Genomic DNA, 16,251 nt, shown 5'->3' on the forward strand with positions numbered 1-16,251 from the left:
AAATAGATGATGCTTTGGCGGTAAACAGTTTTGGATCACTTCTATAAGTAGAGACATACTGGCATTGGAGACAGTCCAGAACAGGTTCGCTCAGCTGAAATCAACTCCTTTCAGAAGATGTTGTGCAGGTAGGGCCTGTACCTATTGGAATACAGAAGAATGAGAAGTGACCTTATTGAAACACAGAAGATTCTTTGCGGAGACAACAAAGTGTGAAGCTGGATGAACACAGCAGGCCAAGCAGCATCTCAGGAGCACAAAAGCTGGCATTTCGGGCCTGGATCCTTCATCAGAGAGGGGGATGGGGAGAGGGTTCTGGAATAAATAGGGAGAGGGGGGAGGCGGACCGAAGATGGAGAGAAAAGAAGATAGGTGGAGAGGAGAGTATAGGTGGGGAGGTGGGGAGGGGATAGGTCAGTCCAGGGAGGACGGACAGGTCAAGGACGGGGGATGAGGTTAGTAGGTAGGAAATGGAGGTACGGCTTGAGGTGCGAGGAGTGGATACGTGAGAGGAAGAACAGGTTAGGGAGGTGGGGTCAAACTGGGCTGGTTTTGGGATGCAGTGGGGGGAGGGGAGATTTTGAAGCTTGTGAAATCCACATTGATACCACTGGGCTGCAGGGTTTCCAAGCGGAATATGAGTTGCTGTTCCTGAAACCTTCGGGTGGCATCATTGTGGCACTGCAGGAGGCCCATGATGGACATGTCATCTAAGGAATGGGAGGGGGAGTTAAAATGGTTCGCGACTGGGAGGTGCAGTTGTTTATTGTGAACCGAGCGGAGGTGTTCTGCAAAGCGGTGCCCAAGCCTCCGCTTGGCTTCCTCAATGTAGAGGAAGCCACGATGAGTACAGTGGATGCAGTATACCACAAGGTCCGAATGGTCAGCTTTTGTGCTCCTAAGATGCTGCTTGGCCTGCTGTGTTCATCCAGCTTCACACTTTGTTATCTCGGATTCTCCAACATCTGCAGTTCCCATTATCTCAGATTCTTTGTGGAGTTGATAAGCCAGATGTGGTAAGGGATGTTTCCCTTGTGGGACAGTCTAGAACCACAAAACCGTAAGGTAGAGGAGTAGAATTCGTCCAATCATCCCATCAAGTCTCCATAAGGATGTGGAAGCTTTGGAAAGGGTGCAGAGGAGATTTACTCGGATGTTGCCTGGTATGGAGGGAAGGTCTTATGAGGAAAGGCTGAGGGACTTGAGGCTGTTTTCATTAGAGAGAAGAAGGTTGAGAGGTGACTTAATTGAGACATATAAAATAATCAGAAGGTTAGATAGGGTGGATAGGGTGAGCGTTTTTCCTAGGATGGTGACGGCGAGCATGAGGGGGCATAGCTTTAAATTGAGGGGTGTAAGATATAGGACAGATGTCAGAGGTAGTTTCTTTACTCAGAGATTAGTAAGGAAATGGAACGCTTTGCCTGCAACGGTAGATTCGCCAACTTTAGGTACATTTAAGTCGTCGTTGGATAAGCATATGGACGTACATGGAATAGGGTAGGTTAGATGGGCTTCAGATTGGTATGACAGGTCGGCACAACATCGAGGGCCGAAGGGCCTGTACTGTTCTGTAATGTTCTATGTTCTATGTTCTATAATTTAATTGTGGCTGATCTGTTTCTCAACCCCATTCTCTTGCCTTCTCCCAGTAACTCTTACCCATCAAGAATCTATCTATCTCAGTCCTCAATACACTCAATGACTTGGCCTCCACAGCCCTCTGTGGCAATGAGTTCCACAGAGTCACCACCCTCTCCTGGCGAAATTTCTCCTCATCTCAGTTCTAAAGGGGAGCCCCTTCACTCTGAGGTTATGTGGTCAGGTCCTAATTTCTCCATGATCACTCTTTCCAGGCCTCTCAGTATTCTGTAAGTTTCAGTCGGGTCCCCCCTCATCCTTCTAAACTCCATCGAGTACAGACCCAGAGTCTTCAGTGCTCCTCATTTAACAAGCCCTTCATCCTTGGGATCATTCTTGTGAACCTACTCTGGAACCCCTCCAATGCCAGCACATCCTTCCTTAGAAATGGGGCCCAAAAATGCTCACAATTTTCCAAATGTATTCAGACCTCAGCAGAACATCTCCGTTCTTGTACTCTAGCCTTCTTGAAATTAATGCTCACATTGTATTCTTACTTTCCCAATTGCCAACTGATCCTGCATGTTAACATTAAGGTAATCCTGAACCAGGACTCCAAAGTCCTTCTGTGCTTCAGATTTCTAAGGCATAATATCAGAGCTAGGGGCCACACATATAAGACAGAGATGGGGAGAAAATTTTTCCCTCAGAGGGTAATGAGGCTGTGCAATTCTTTACCACAGGGATCTGTGAGACTTGGTTGTTAAGTATATTCAAGGCTGAGATAGAAATTTTTAATGAGTCAGGAAATCAAGCGTTAAGAGGGAAAAGCAGGAAAGTGGAATTTAGGGTTGTCAGATCAGCCATGACCTCATAAAATGTTGGAGCACACTCGATGGGCTAAGTGATCTAATTGTGTTCCTATACTTTCTAACCTTAAAATTTGAACACTTAAGTGATACGATATGAAGGGAAAGAGAATGAATCTTGCGGGGTTTAGCCCATCATTTCGAGTGGCACGTTGGATGGCAAGGTGGCACAGTGGTTAGCACTGCTGCCTCACATCGCCAGGGACTTGGGTTCAATCCTAAGCTTGGGCTACTGTCCTTGTAGAGCCTGCATATTCTCCCCGCATCAGCATGGGTTTGCTCCAGTTTCCTCCCACCGAGCCGAGGTGTACGGTGGGATGTCCTTCATAGGGTCAGTGTGGGTTCAATGGCAAGCTCCTACATTGTAGGATTTCTGTGATTCTTCAATGGAATTACAACATTCAGACCTTGGATTAAGAGAACCTCATCAGCCTTCAGAGAAATGGTATCAAAAGCAATATTTGAGTGTTTCCTTAAAACAACAAAATGCTACAGAGGAAATAGAGACCAACCCAAATACCAGCCAATAAGGAACGGACGCTGGTCATCATGTAGTAGCTCCATCTCATCTTCGCAAGAAAATTTATTGGCTGCCTCAACGACGACAGCCCAGTTGCTCGGACCTCAGTCATTATGAAGTTCTTTGAGAGGTTAGTCATGCCTCACATCAACTCCAACCTACCAAATTTCCTTCATCCTTTGCAGTTCACCCACCATCGCAACATGTCCTTGGCACACGCCATCTCCACAGTCCTGCAATCACCCCTGGAACATCTGGGTAACAAGGATACCTACATCAGGATCCTACTTAGTGATTACAGTTCTGCCTTCAATACCATAATTCCAAACAAACTCAGCTCTAAACTCTGAGACCTAGGTCTGAGCTCCCCTCTGGATCCTCAACTTCCTGACCCATAGATATCAATCAGTAAGAATAGGTGACAACACCTCATCGACCATAATCCTCTTAACTGGTGTCCCACAAGGCTGTGTATTCAGCACCTATAATATATACCTTATACCCTCACAACTGTGTCACCAAATTCTGCCCCAACTGCATTAACATATGTGCTGATGACACGTCGGTAGCAGGTTGGATCTCAAATAATAATGAGACACAGTGCAGGAAGGAGACTGAGTACTTAGACGCATGGTGTAAAGCTAACTGTCTCTCCATCAACATCAGCAAAATGAAGCAGCTGGTCATTGACTTCAGGAACCAGAGTGGAGGACACACCCCTGTCTGCATCAATGATGCTGAGGTGGAGATGGTCGAGAACATCAGGTTCCTGGGATTGGTGCTCACCAACAAACTGTCCTGGTCCACCCACATCGGCACAAGGGCACAACAAAGTCTCTACTTCCTCAGGAGGCTAAGGAAATTCAGCATGTCCCCGAGGGCTCTTACCCATTTTTCATAGATGCACCATAGAAAGTATTGTGTCTGGGTGCATCACAGCGTAGTATGAAAACGGCTTTTTCCTAGACCGCTACAAAGAGCCGTGAACACGGCCCTGCACATCATGCAAACTCATCTGGATGCTTCCTATAAAGCTTGCTATGAGTCCTTGTGGACTTCCTTGCATGGCCCCTCAGAAGCAGCAGCAATATCAGAGTTAGCAAGGATGTAGGCATCATGGCAGCTCCCTCCCAGGTTTAGATTTTTCTTTGTTAATCATTCACATGATGAGGGCATTGCTGGCCAGGCAGCATTTATTGCTCATCCCTAATTGCCCAGAGGGCAGTTCAGAGTCAACCACATTGCTGTGGGTCTGGAGTCACGTGTAGGCCAGACCAGGTAAGGCTGGCGGGTTCCTTCCCTAAAAAGCATTAGTGAACCAGACGGGTTTTTCTGACAATCAGCACTGGATTCATGGTCAACATTAGATTCTTAACTTCAGACACTTATCGAATACTTATTGGCTATTTCTCTCACTGTCACTGACTCACTGGCCCTGCTGTTGATCCACAGTCATTAGTACAGACCATGCACGATCCATCATCGCTGCAGGGCACAGCCTGTGCGTTGAGGTACTGCCACGCACTTCCTAGTAATGACTCAACTCCTTCGGTAATTAAGGGAGATCAGGGGGCAGGGGTGGGATAGAATTACTGCAGCGAGGAGAGAGAAGAAGAAAGGAAAAGGAAAAACAACTGGTGAGCAGAGAGGACCGCCACATGGAGCAATTTATCCTGCTGCCATCTTGATTAATTTTGTTGGGCACAATCGTTTAAGAAGTGGTACTTCTGGTGTGCACTGATGGAGTTGACTCCTGTTCTATTGATGACCTCAGCTGGGTTAGGAAGTAGTCCTTTCGGTGTGGTGTGTGTACAGCCTATCGGCCCCTGGACCCAAGCAAAGCCAGCTACATCGCCAAAGTCTGTGATCATATGGTCTACCGCCCAGGCCTATCACAGAGAAATGAGATGAGAAACATGGTGTGATCCAGCAGGAAAGAAATCGGTTTCAGATGGCCGAGCGAGACATCCCACAACATCCTCATGTAGAGGCCCAACAAGTCCACACCGCCCCTTGAAGCATCCCACCCGGACCCATCCCCATATAACCCATTCACCCCTGAACACTACAGGCAATTTAGCATGGCCAATCCACATAGCCTGCACACCTTTGGACTGTGGGAGGAAACCGGAGCACCCGGAGGAAACCCACGCAGACACTGGGAGAATGTTCAAACTTCGCACAAACAGTTACCCGAGGCTGGAATCGAACCCACGTCCCTGGTACTGTGAGGCAGCAGTGCTAACCACTGAGCCACTGTGCCACCCAAACAGAAGTATTCAATACTCTGATGTCAATGCTCATCTTGCATGTGGCACCGGGCATAAGCCTTTCAGATACAGCTTGAAAAGAGAGAGGCAGAGAGAGAGATGCTTACCTTACCCTAGCTCCTTAAAATCGACGAATAGGGTCCCATATCTCTTTCTATCTATGACTCTATCGCGCTTTCTCTCAGTTGCTATCTATCATTATCTCGATCTGAATTTGTCTTCCGCCATTCACTTTATTTCACTTTTCACACATTTTCACATCTAACATTTACTCCTAACTTACTTCTTACTGAGTCACTGCCTTTGTCTTGAGCACCCTCACAATCTCTCCGGTAACACCATGACACCATAAGGCCATAAGACATCGGAGCAGAAATTAGGCCATTCGGCCCCTTCGAGTCAGCTCTGCTACTCTATCAGGGCTGATAAGTTCCTCAACACCATTCTCCTGCTTTCTCCCCCTAACATTTGATCCCCTTGATAATCAAGAACCTATCCATCTCAGTCTTAAATGTTCTCAATAACTGGGCCTTCACAGCCTTCTGTGGCAGTGAATTCCACAGATTCGCCACTCTCTGGCTGAAGAAGTTTCTCCTTATCTCTGTTCCAAAAGGTCTTCCCTTTACTCTAAGCCTCCTAGTCTCTCCTACCAATGGAAGCATCTCCCCAGCATCTACTCTGTCCAGGCCATTCAGTATTCTGTAAGTTTCAATTAGATCCCCCCCTCAGCCGTGTAAACTCCATCAAGTATAGACCCAGAGTGCTCAAACAATCCTCATATATCAAGCTTTTCAGTCCCATTTGCACTTCTCCATCTCTGACAACAGCATAATAAGTATCATTTCCCGACTCCTTTCAATTCTGAAGAAGAGTTGTACTAGACTCTGTTTCTGTCTCCACCAATGCGACCAGCCGTGCTGAGTTTCTCCAGTACTTTCTGTTCTTATTTCTGATTTCTAGCATCCGTGGCATTTTGGTTTTTATCACTTTATGTTACCGTCTTGCTCCCTTTCCATTTCATATTTTAATTTGGGCCATTTCATTTCCAAGGAAGCAAAACAGAAAGTGGTTGGAAAAGCTCAGCAGGTCGGGCAGAATTCCTGGAGCGAGATCAGAGTTAACATTTAGGGTCCAGTGACCCTCCTTAATTTCTAAGAAAGTTCAGCCTTCCATCTTGCCTTGCCAATGCATGATATTTTCCTGTAGGATAAATAACTCCAAGCAGTGTTGTGGGTTAAGGATCAGGATTGGTGCCTTCCAAGTTTATAGCAGGAACGGTAGTCTCATCTTTGGCATCATGTTCTAACTCTCTGCGAGGGAAGATTGCCCCAGGCCAAGGATTTTAGCATGGTCAACTCTTAGAGTCAAAGCTGGAATGTATCAACTGTACTGCGAAGCAAAGCCAAATTAATCTCTTTTTAATCTCAATGTGATGGAAGCCAGCATTCATTTTATTGCAATGACTAGGCTAAGTGCCAGCTCCTTCTAAAAATAAGACTGATATAGTCCTGAGGCCCTAGTTTTACAGCCTGTGGTATTAAGTGCCTGTTGGCCCCAGAGCTTTCTAATTAACGTCTCTGGCTTATCTGTTTTATAGAAAGATGAAAAGGCTCCCCTCACACTGGGATCTCAAGCTTTGTCTGTTGTATCTTTGCCCTCGGCTTTACCTGATCCATCCCTGTCTCAAAGGAGGCCTCTTCTTCCCATGATTTGCCTTCATGCCTTCAATTTGTGTTTATCTGGGATGGGGATCTGGTCTCACTCCACCGATATTGAGCCTGCTCCAACTAAACAACGCGACTCGAGGTTATATGTTGCCCTTTACCTGAACCTTGCGATAATGCGATCACCTGTTTAAAGGTACTTCCCAACTCATTCTCCAGAATCTGGCCACGTTGAGGAATAAATATTACTGAACACACCTCACAAATCAGTGTCCCTCTTTGCTTTCTGCGCTATTACACTCCCAATCCACATATTGGGATAATCAAAGTCTCAGTAATGTCGCACAAAATTGTTCCTCAAATTTTCCCACTAAATTGATGGCCTACAGCACCCAGTGGTGTTACCGAACCGCTTACAATTCTTAGATCCCCCACATCCTTCTAAATTCCAGTCTACTCGATCTATCCTCATAAACCAATTCTCTCAACTCCGGAACGGACCCATCTGGCTCCTCAATGTCCTTCAGGGAAGGAAATCTGTCATTCTCACCTGGTCTGGCCTACACGTGACTCCAGGCTACTCTCTGAAGTGGCAAAGTGAGCAACTTAGCAATTAGGGATTGGCAATAAAAATATTCATATCCCATGAATGAATAATAAATTTTAAAAAGTTACCCCTTGATTCGCCCTCCAAAGTGACCTCCTCTCGGCCTAAAATCCACCATGATCTGTTCTCCTCTAGTTACAGTCTCGTGCTTAGTTCCAATTATTGCTGCACAGTTGGATTCTGTGCCTTCAGCTGTCATAGGCCCCAAGCTCTAGATTTCACTCCCTATGGGCTGTGGTACCAACCACTACCAGCCAGTAACTGGGGTGGACTGAGGCCGCCGACCCTTGTTTCTAAGGAACAAAAACAAGAAAATACTGGAGAATTCGGCCGGCGCAGTGGCTCAGTGGTTAGCAGTGCTGCCTCACAGCACCAGGGACCCAGGTTCAGTTCTACCCTCAGGCTGTGTGGAGTTTAGAACAAAGAACAAAGAAAGTTACAGCACATGAACAGGCCCTTCAGCCCGGAATAATCCAGATCCTCTGTCTAAACCTGTCACCTATTTTCCAAGGATCTGTATCCCTCTGCTCCCTGCCCATTCATGTATCTGTCGAGATACATCTTAACTGATGCTAACGTGCCCGCCTCTACCACCTCCGCTGGCAACATGTTCCAGGCACCCACCACCCTCTGCGTAAAGAACTTTCCACGCATATCTCCCTTAAACTTTTCCCCTCTCACCTTGAAATCGTGACCCCTAGTAATTGAGTCCCCCACTCTGGGAAAAAGCTTTTTGCTATCCACCCTGTCTATACCCCTCATGATTTTGAGGGCCTCAATCAGCTCCCCCCTCAATCTCCGTCTTTCTAATGTAAATAATCCTAACCTACTCAAACTCTCTTCATAGCTCGTGCCCTCCAAACAAGGCAACATCTTGGTGAACCTCCTCTGCACCCTCTCCAAAGCATCCACATCCTTTTGGTAATGTGACGACCAGAACTGTACACAGTATTCCAAATGTGGTCAAACCAAAGTCCTATACAACTGTAACATTTGCCAACTCGTGTACTCAATACCACGTCCGATGAATGAAAGCATGCCTTATGCCTTCCTGACCACTCTATTGACCTGCGTTGCCACCTTCAGGGTACAATGGACCTGGTCACCCAGGTCTCTCTGTGCATCAATTTTTCCCAGGACTTTTCCATTTACTGTATAGTTTGCTCTTGAATTGGATCTTCCAAAATGCATCAAATCACATTTGCCTGGATTGAACTCCATCTGCCATTTCTCTGCCCAACTCTCCATATGTCTGTGTGGGTTTCCTCACAAGGTCCCAGAGATGTGCAGGCTAGGTGGATTGGCCATGGTAAATTGCCTATAGTGTTCGGGAATGTGTACAATAGGTGGGTTATAGAGGGATGTGTCTGGGTGGGATGCTCTGAGGGTCAGAGTGGACTTGTTGTGTCGAGGGGCCTGTTTCCACGCTGCAGGGCTTCTACAAACCTGGTAGCCCACCCTGTATACTTCTGTTAAAGTCTTTTTAATCTGTGCTTCCTTGCTTACTGTGATCTGCCTGTACTGCTGCCCGTAAACGGTGCTTTTCACTGAGTTTCTGTACACGTGACAATAAATCAATCAATCAATCAATCAGCATCTGCGGAGAGAAAGCAGAGGTAAAGTTTTGAGTTTGGTGATTCAAATAGTTTTGAAGGAGGGTGACTGCACTCTTAAAGTGAGAGGGGAAAGATTTGAAACGGACTTAAGGGTAACCTTTCACACAGAGGGTGGGGTGAATATGAATGAGCTGGCAAAGGAAGTGGTGGAGGCTGGTAAAATTACAACTTTTAAATGGGTACAGGAAGAGGAAAGGTTTAGAAGCATTTGGGCCAAATGTTGACAAATGGCACTAGATTAATTTAGGATATCTGGTTGGCATGGTCGAGTTGGACCAAAAGGCCTGTTTCCATGCTGTACAGCTCTATGACTCCCTCTAACAAGGTGTCGCGCTGGATGAACACAGCAGGCCAAGCAGCATCTTAGGAGCAGAAAAGCTGACATTTTGGGCCGAGTCCCTTCATCAGAGGGATCTAGGCCCAAAACATCAGCTTTTGTGCTCCTGAGATGCTGCTTGGCCTGCTGTGTTCATCCAGCTCCACACTTTGTTATCTCAGATTCTCCAGCATCTGCAGTTCCTATTATCTATAGCTCTATGACTCTGTGACTTGAAATGTTAACTCTGTTTTCTCTCTCCACAGATGGTGCCAAACCTGCTGAGTTTCTCCAGCAATTTCTGTTTTTGTTTCTGATTTCCAGCATCTGCGTTTCTTTGTTGCTGTTTTTTTCCCATTTTCTAAAGACCTGTTGGAATAACAGTGGTAGAGGATAAACCACTCATGAATCATAATGAGAAGAGGCATTTGCCTAAACAGGACATAGTTTAATGAATAAAAACCGAAAGAACTGCGGATGCTGTAAATCAGGAGCAGAAACAGAAATTGCTAGAAAAGCTCAGCCGGTCTGGCAGCATCGGTAAAGGAAATACTCAAAGTTAATATTTCAGGTCCGGTGACCCTTCCTCAGAACTGGAAGCTCTAAGAACTTCTTCATAATTTATTGAACATTAGCAATAGGCATAATTTACATTGGCTACTTGGATGTAATAACTAACATTATCAGGAGCCACTGATAGCACATCTGTCTCCATCAGGGTCTCAAGACTCCTTCGTTACCAAATGACATAATTGGATTGAAGGTGGAGATTAATACAATTTCAAACATTAACCCTTTCACAACCTTATACAACACTCTAAGCCTCTCCAAAATTCATGCCCTCCCTTTCTGATGTTCCTCAAAATCTACTTCTTTGACCATCCTTTGTTTGGAAGCTAATTCTCAGAACTCTCCATGTGTTCTGGTGTGAATATTCTTGTCAGAGTATTTAAATACACATCCAAGTTATTGTGGTATCTGTAAAGTTACCTGGAATCCCCCTTGGGCCTTTGATCCAGAGCAGTAAATAAAAACAAATTGTGAACTTGGGAGGCATGGTTAATAAGTTTGCAGATGACATCAAAGTTGGAATTGTCGTGGACAGCGAAGGAGGTTATCTCAGGGTACAACAGGATCTTGATCAGATGGGCCAATGGACTGAGGGGTGGCAGGTGGGGTTTAATTTAGATAAATGTGAGGCGCTACATTTTGGTAAGGCAAACCAGGGCAGGATTAATAGTAAAGTCCTGGGGAGTGTTGCTGAACAAAGGGACCTTGGAGAGCAGGTTCATAGTTCCTCGAAAACGGAGTCACAGGTAGACAGGATAGTGAAGAAGGCGTGTTTCATATACTTGCCTTTATTGGTCAGTGCATTGAGTGTGGGAGTTGGAAGGTCATGTTGAGATTGTACAGCACATTGGTTAGGCTACTTGTGGAATACTGTGTGCAATTCTGGTCTCCCTGCTATAGGAAGGATGCTGTGAAACTTGAAAGGGTTCAGGAAAGATTTACAAGGATGTTACCAGGGTTGGAGGGTTTGAGCTGTAAGGAGAGGCTGAATAGACTGGAGCTATTTTCCATGGATCTTTGGAAGGTAAAGGGTAACGTTATAGAGCTTTATAAAACCATGAGGGGCATGGATGGAGTGAATAGGCAAGGACTTTTCCACAGGGTGGGTGTGAACAAAACTAGAAGGCATAGGTTTAAGGTGAGGGGGTAAAGATTTAGAAGGGACCTAAGAAGCAATTTTTTCATGCAGAGAGTCGTGCATGTATGGAGTGAGCTGCCAGAGGAAGTGGTGGAGGCTGGTACAGTTACAGCATTTAAAAGGCATCTGGATGGGTACATGAATAGGAAGGGTTTAGAGGGAAATGGGGAAAATGCTGGCAAATGGGACTAGAGTTATTTAGGGTATGTAGTTAGTGTGGATGAGTTGGACTGAAGGGTCTGTTTCGTATTATACATATCTATGACTGTGTGGCTCTCATTCAGCTTACAGCAGTTCCGGGATCTCACTGTGCACAAAGCAATAACATTCTCCATCATCTTAAAGACAACTTTGAGAGATACAGCTCTGCTTTCCTTTGATCAACATCCTCTGTTCAACAATTTGATCCTGGAAAAATAATTCACAAGATCCTTGGCCCAGTCTCTTTCTGGCCCTGTTTCAAACCTACAGCTTGCTTTTCAATCAGCAAGTCATTTCCAAAGAAGAGAGGTCAGAGGTGAGAGGTCAGGTGCAGAGGCGGGGTGCGGGACAGGGCCATAACTAAGACCTGTAATTGAAAACAAAAATCCGGATTAGGGTACGACGTGGAAATTCAGGAAAAGTGGATTTTATCTTTTCCAAAAATAACTTACCCTACGTGCACTTAGACGACAAATGGAAAAAGCAGAACATAAAAATTCCCGGTGCATTTTGAGCAGTTTTTAAAAGCCAATAAACTTAATTGAAAATCATGAGGGTCACTGTGTGATAGCTTTGACGTTTATATTGTTTTGTAAATCATCATATAAGTCCCCATCTCATCAGTACCTCCCAAGCCCCTTGATCCAGCAATCTCCAACATGCCCCCTCTCCCCCTCAAACCACCTCCTGCTTCAGCCTGCTCTCTCCAATCTGCTGGCCTGCTCTCTAATTGCCTGCCAGGCCTTATTCCAGGCTTTTAACAGGCAATGACTATGATCCTTCAGTTCAAAGTAGCAGGGGAGCGGTGCACCAGAGAAAAAGAGGAGAGATGGAAAAATAGAGCGAGAGAAGCGGGTGAGGATGGGGGTCGCGCGCGCAGTGTGAGAAAATGAAAGGCAGAGCATATAAACTAAAGTGAGAGAGAAAACAGAACGACAAAGAAAGAAAGAAGAGAGAGTGTGACAAAGGACAGGATAGCTAGAGTGAGAAAGGAAAAGCAGGATCAAAGGATGTGGCAGCTAATTAAAAGAGAGACAGAGAGAAAAAAAAAGAGGCCAAAACTTAGACACTGATTGAAAAATCGTACGCCTGCCTTTATTGGTCAGTGCATCAAGTACAAAAGTTGGGAGGTCATGTTGTAGCTGTACGAAACATTGGTTAGATCACTTTTGGAGTATTGCATGCAATTCTGGTCTCCCTGCTATAGGAAGGATGTTCTTTCAGGAATCACTAGAGGACTGGCAAATCACTAATGTGATACCCCTGTTTAAAAAGGGAGTAAGGCAAGAGACTGAAAATTACAGGCCGATTAGCCTAACCTCAGTTGTGGGTAAGATTTTGGAGTCCTTTGTAAAGGATAAGAGTTCTGAATATTTGGAAGTGTGTGGTAAAATAGGGCAAAGCCATCACGGTTTCATCAAGGGGAGGTAATTCCTGACAAATCTGCTAGAATTCTCTGAGGAAATAACGAGGAGGGTAGACCAAGGAGAGTCAATCGATGTTATCTACCTGGATTTCAAAAAGCACTTTGATAAGCTGCCACACAGGAGGCTGCGGAGTAAGATAAGGGCCCGTGGTGTTAGAGGCAAGGTGCTAGCATGGATCGAAGATTGGCTGTCTGGCAGAAAGCAGAGAGTGGGGATAAAAGGGTCTTTATCAGGATGGCAGCTGGTGACAAGTGGAGTTCCACAAGGGTCAGTGCTGGCACCAAAATTTTTCACTTTATACATTAATGGTCCAGATGAAGGGACTGTGGACATTCTAGGTCAGTTTGTAGACGATACAAAGCTAGGTGGAGGGACAGGTAGTATTGAGGAGGTGGCGAGGCTGCAGAAGGATTTGGACAGGTTAGGAGAGTGGGCAAAGGAGTGGCAGATGGAGTATAACATGGGAAAGTGTGAGGTCATGCACTTTGGTAAGAAGAATAAAAGCTTGGACTGTTTTCTAAATGGGGAGAAAATTCAGAAGTCTGAAGTGCAAAGAGACTAGAGGGTTTTAGCCCAGGATTCTCTCAAGGTAAGCTTGCAGGTTGAGTCAGTAGTTAGGAAGGCAAATGCAATGTTGGCATTTATTTTGAATATAAAAGCAAGGATGTACTCCTGAGCCTTTATAAGGCTCTGGTCAGGCCACATTTGGAGTATTGCGCACAGTTTTTGGCCCCATATCTCGGGAAGGATGTACTGGCCCTGGAGTGGATTCAGAGGAGGTTCACAAGAATGGTTCCAGGTACAAAAAGCTTAATATATGAGGAATGTTTGAGAACTCTGGGACTATACTCATTGGAGTTTAGAAGGATGACAGGGGATCTAATTGAAACTTACAGAATACTGAATGGCCTGGGCAGAGAGAATGTTGGGAAGATGCTTCCATTGGTAGGAGAGTCTGGGACCCGAGCACACAGCCTAAGGTTAAAGGGAAGACCTTTTAGAACAGAGATAAGGAGAAACTTCTTCAGCCAGAGAGTGGTGAATCTACTGCGACAGAAGGCTGTGGAGGCCAGGTCATTGAGTATGTTTAAGACTGAGATAGATAGGTTCCTGATTAACAAGGGGACCTAGGGTTACAGGGAGAAAGCAGGAGAATGGGGTTGAGGAATTTAGCAGCCATAATTGAAAGGTGGAGCAGACTTAATGGGCCGAATGGCCTAATTTATGCTCCTATGTCTTATGGTCTTAAACTATAAAGGGTTCAGAAAAGATTTACAAGGATGTTGCCAGGGTTGGAGGTTTTGAGCTATAGGGAGAGGCTGAATGGGCTGGGGCTATTTTCCCTGGAGCGTCGGAGGCTGAGGTGTCACCTCCAAGAGGTTTATAAAATCATGAGGGGCTTGGATAGGGTGGGTAGCCAAGGTCTTTTCCCTGAGGTAGGAGAGGTTTAAAAGAAACCGGAGGGGCAACTTTTTCACACAGAGGGTGGTGCGTGTATGGAATGAGCTGCCAGAGAAAGTGATGGAGGCTGGTACGATTACAACATTTAAAAGGCATCTGGATGAGTACATGAATAGGAAAGATTTAAAGGAATATGGGCCAAATTCCGGCAAATGGGACTAAATTAATTTAGAATATTTGGTCAGTTGGACCGAAGGGTCTGTTTCTGTGAAGTACATCTCTATGACTCTAAACAGTGAGAGAGAGAGAGAATAACAGACAGAGGCAATGACTAGAACGGAAAGATTCCCACATAGAATGAGAAAGAAAGAGGGAGAGAAACACAGAGAAAGCAAGGGAAAGAGAAAAGCATTGACTGAGAGGGAAAGGAAAGCAGAGGTCATTAGTTTGACGTGTTGCCCCTCCACACCCACATAGGGCAGCCTGCTCCCACATTGCTGGCTCATCCCAGAGCCACTTGGTAGCCTCTCGCTCATTAACTGGCCTGAGGTGAGACTTCCCACAGATAGTAGATCTGAGAGGTGCTGGCCAATAGGATGACCAACAGTCCTCTGGGCCACCATGGCCCACAGAAGTGATGACCAATCACATCAGTGCAACCCACTGCGAAGTGAGGGGAGGGGGAGATCCCTACAAGACCTGGCAAGGTGAGACAGTGGGAAGGGAAGACCCCGAAGGGGCACCCAATCAGGAAGTATCCCAGATCCCCTCACCTGACACCAACACGAGCAGTGAAAGTATGCCAGGCTTGACAATTGGCATCAACCTACAGCACTGCAGCCTCACAGCGCCAGGGACCCGGGTTTGACTCCACCCTCGGGCACTGTCTGTGTGGAGTTTGCACATTCTCCCCAGGTCTGTGTGGGTTTCCTCCAGGTGCTCCAGTTTCCTCCCACACCACACAAGATGCGCAGATTAGGTGGATTGGCCATGCTACATTGCCTGTAGTGTTCAGGACTGTGCAGGCTAGCTAGATAAGCCATGGGACACGCAGGGTTACAGCGTTCAGTTGTGGGTCTGCGTGGAATGCTGTTCCGAAGGTCGGTATGGGCTCAATGGGCCGAATGGCCTGTTTCCACACTATAAGGACTCTACGATTCTAACTAGCATGTAATCAAGAAGGGTAATGGGGATGCTGTCCTTTATTTCAAGAGGAATTGAACGTAAGAGGAAGGATGTTGCACTTTAGTTACACGGAGCACTGGTGAGACCACATCTTGAGTACTGTGTACAGTTTCGGTCTGAGATAACAAGGCGTAGAGCTGGATGAACACAGCAGGCTAAGCAGCATCAGAGGAGCAGGAAGGCTGGCGTTTCGGGCCTAGACCCTATTTCAGAAAATGGCTGGTGTTATGTCCCGCTTTCTATTTATATAAATAGAAAGCGGGACATAACACCAGCTCTTCGTCAGAGGCTCATTGATGATGTTACCTAGAATGGTGACGAAACGTCTGAAAACTAACCTTCCAGCTCAGCGAGCAAACTCGCATCCAGGGGTGTTCCTCTCATGAGTCAGCCCACAACTAGTGGGGGGGAGCTGTTTTAAAATTGCTGGCTGCCCCTTAAAGATAGAGGTCGATAGATTCTTGGGAGAATGAAAAGATATCGAGGGTAAGATGGGAACGCAGAATTCAAAACAGAAACGAATCAACCATAGTCTTATTAAATGGCCAAATGGGCTACTCCCACTCCTAATTTTGTAGCCACACTGTCAGCAGAAAAGGCAAAGAGAAATGCAGAAACAATGAGAATAAGGATAAATAGAACCAGAAAACAAGTAAGGAGGGAGCCATTGAGAACAAAAAGTGATTGTGAAACAAAAATAAGTATGAAATTAGGCATACCGATCAGGGAGCAGAAACAGAGACTGTGATTTTTTTTATTGAAATTCTTATTTCATGAGTAAGAAAGGACTCCTAAAGACGTTGTAAAACTTAATTTCTTTTTCTCCTCTCACAATCTGTCCCAGTTAGTTAAATGTGTTTTTTTGCCTGGCTATAATTTAAGACAG

This window comes from Stegostoma tigrinum, chromosome 1 (assembly GCF_030684315.1).
Source record: "Stegostoma tigrinum isolate sSteTig4 chromosome 1, sSteTig4.hap1, whole genome shotgun sequence".
Lineage (NCBI taxonomy): Eukaryota > Metazoa > Chordata > Chondrichthyes > Orectolobiformes > Stegostomatidae > Stegostoma > Stegostoma tigrinum.